General features: G+C 49.1%; 1 long non-coding RNA gene across 1 annotated transcript in view; it reads right to left on the bottom strand.

Annotated features, from left to right (window-relative positions):
- LOC118319554 overlaps nucleotides 1-2,574 on the bottom strand; it is a 6,115-nt gene extending 3,541 nt beyond the window's left edge. The window contains exons 1-2 of the long non-coding RNA XR_004796034.2: nucleotides 2,165-2,574; nucleotides 1,361-1,541 (exon numbers count right to left, since the gene is read on the bottom strand). This is a non-coding gene — a long non-coding RNA (uncharacterized LOC118319554). The remainder of the gene's footprint in view (nucleotides 1-1,360; nucleotides 1,542-2,164) is intronic.
- Between the last annotated feature and the right edge of the window lie 563 nt (nucleotides 2,575-3,137).

The raw sequence follows: 3,137 nt of genomic DNA on the forward strand, positions 1-3,137 counted from the left end.
GACACACCCTCACACACACACACACACACACAGACACACCCTCACACACACACACACACACACACACACACACACACACACACACACACACACTCACACCAGAGGTCTGGACTCGAGGCGGTGCAGTAAAAAGTTCCAGTGATTCAGCTGTCAGCAAATTTCTTTTTAGGCTCAAGTGTTGATGGATTTAGGGCTGATACTGATTTCTTTTCTGCTTTTAAAAGTAAGTTAGTGGAACACACACACTAATCTTCACCTTACACTGACATTAGTTACTCAGGTCCCTGAGGAATCCCTCCAGTATTTCCCCTTGTCAACATCTTCAGGAGAGAGAGGGGGCGGTTGAATAAAGATTTATCTTCATGGCGATATCCCACATGTGGTCATGCACCACAGGTGAGGAAAAGTTTCATCGACATCAGTGTGTTTAATTTGTGTTTTTGTTCCGTCCATGTGGTCAAACTGTCATCCTGTGAGATTCTTATGATAGTTCAGTACTTGAAGTCTTCGTCTGCTGCTGGACATCGCTGAGCGTTCAGCGTTGCCTCGTGTTGTTGAGCCTGCGTCTTCTTCTCTACCATCATAAAAGAGAACATGCCGTACATTCTGTACACCTGTTTATGTTCTTGTGTACTCGTACTCTTCCGTTGTTTGCTCTTTTTCAGGCTGGATCCGTCTCCTTCCCGTCGCGTGTTCACATTAGTCTGTTCTGTACGTTACATGAGCTTCTTTGCAGGAGACGGGATAAACATGCGAGTTCCAGATGTTTCACATCATCACATCCCCGATCTGATCTTGTTCTCTCGTCCTCTCGCCCCCGGAACTGTCTCATCCACATTCCGGGCACATTCTTTCACAATATTTTGGGGGGAATTCAAATCAAACCTCGGAAATCGCCAACACAAACAAATCGCACGTGGCTCTGTGTTGTTGGGTTTTCCTGGACGTGTCTCAACGCCGTTCGAGACGCATGTTGCTGAGGGAAACGCGGCGGCGGATCCAAGTCTCTCCACAACAATGTCAGTGGTATTGTTTGGGAGTTTGGCGACGCCAGCTCTGACCTGCGAGGGGGTTGTTGGCGTGCTGAGTCGATGAGGCGCTCGCTGGCCAACACCACGATGAAGACGGTAAAGTTACCGAGAGGAAATATAAGTGGCAGAGACTCCCAGAGAGACGAGAAGCCGTCAGGGTCGGCTGACTGTTCCTCCCCCCGTCAGACCAACTGCACATTTCTGTGACTGGCTGTCCGCCTGGCGACAGGTGTGTTTGTTTTGGCAGACTGGACAGAATCTGACAGCCATGACCACGCCCGACTTCACGCTTCTGAAGGACCAAGCACGTGAGATTCTAACATGCTTACCTGAGACGAGTCTGACGGTATAGAGCCGATCGTGACGGTTGATTCATGCATCTTCAGCGGATCCTCGTGGTCAAAGTGACGGCTCACCAGCAGACACGCCCCCTTCTGCGAGGGGTTCCTCGTCCGGCCATCCGCATGAGACATTTTCTACCGACGCTCTGTCATCTGTGAACAGTGCCCCCTGCAGGTGGAGACGAGAGAACGATGAATGTTTTCTCGTCAGGATTCCACATCCGCTCGTGTGTGATTGTTGGAGAGCACAACCGTGCCTTGAGAACTCCTAACACGTCCTGAGAGAGAAAATAAAAGATATGCAGAATTTAAAAAAGAAGGAAGAAGCAATCAAAAAAAGGTCATTCTTTTTTGAACAGAAGTGGTTATAAGGAAAAGACTTTCCCCAACATGTTGCCACAAAGTTGGAACAACAGTGACAGCATCTTCAATCTGATTTTCCTTCAGTGGAACCAAACTCAACCATAAGTTATTTGACCGATTCCTGATTCTGTCTGTCCAAAGCAATTGAGGCTCCCAGTATGGATATACATTAGTTCTGGAGTGTTTTCCCTCAACACAAATCACCCTACCACACCATTCACAAAACTTTACATTTCCACCACATTAGTGCCTCTGAAACGTTGCCTCTGTATCTCTTATATATTTGTAAAGATGTAGGTGAACCGCAACCTCCTTATTTTGGGTACATTCTTTTAGCGTCTTTGTGCAGAAACATGGAGGAACAGGAACCAACCGCTGAAGACCTACAAGTACAAGAGTCAGCAGACACCACTTAGAAATGTATCTCACTTCATTTCTCACGGTAACCGCGCTCCTCTACACGATCAATCCCTCCGATCGATCCACACAGCCAGTCCCAGCTCCCTTTTCAGGATGTAATCAATAAATTGAAATATTTGACGGCACGATTTTGTCCTGCCGTGTTTTTCAGTCAATTGAAAGGTCCGACCCTGCTGTTGGCCCCGTCCAAGAGGACGTGGGGTGAAGCCTTCAGCCCACAGGAGAGCAGAGGTCACTCGTCGTGGCAGGTCAACACGAGCTTCACGATAAGAGCAAACATGTCGCATTTGCTCCGGTGTGTTGCGGTCATTGTATCGACGGCGGAAACATTAATATATACACAGTGTTTCAGATAGTAGTCAAGGAAGAGATGAAGAGCTCCAGACGACTGCAGCTTCTCCTGGAGGAGGAGGAGGAGGAGAAGAAGAAGAGTAAAGAAGAAGAAGGAGAAGAAGAAGAGGGAACTAAGGAGCTGAAGAAAGACAGTGATGTGTGTGTGTGTGTGTGTTTGTGTGTTTGTGTGTGTGTGTGTGTGTGTTTGTGTGTGTGTGTGTGTGTGTGTGTGTGTGTGTGTGTGGGAGGGTAACATGAGGAATCCAGTGACGGTGCAGACGACCCTGTTGTCCGAGGAGTTTGTTCCGTATACAATGAGCCTCTGTTCGCCTCCGGCCTGGTGGAGGGCGCGGGGGCCAGCGAGGGACTGTTCGCCCTCTGCGGCGCCTGCGAGGCGTCTGCAGCTGCAGGCTGGGAGCGGTGACGTCGGACACTGGACGTCCACGTGAACACCGGGTGTGAACTGAAGGAAAGGCTCAAATCGGACGTAGAAACATCTTGAAGGAGCCATAAGCATGTGTGACATGCGAGTCTTGTTGTTGTTGTCGAGGCCTCGCGAGGCGTCCTAGATGCAGCGCAGGGAATTTGTCCTGAGGACTTTTAATTAGAATTCATTAACCACCGTCACAAAGCGACGACCTGCTCTGCG

This window comes from Scophthalmus maximus, chromosome 9, assembly GCF_022379125.1.
Source record: "Scophthalmus maximus strain ysfricsl-2021 chromosome 9, ASM2237912v1, whole genome shotgun sequence".
In the NCBI taxonomy this organism is placed as follows: Eukaryota; Metazoa; Chordata; class Actinopteri; order Pleuronectiformes; family Scophthalmidae; genus Scophthalmus; species Scophthalmus maximus.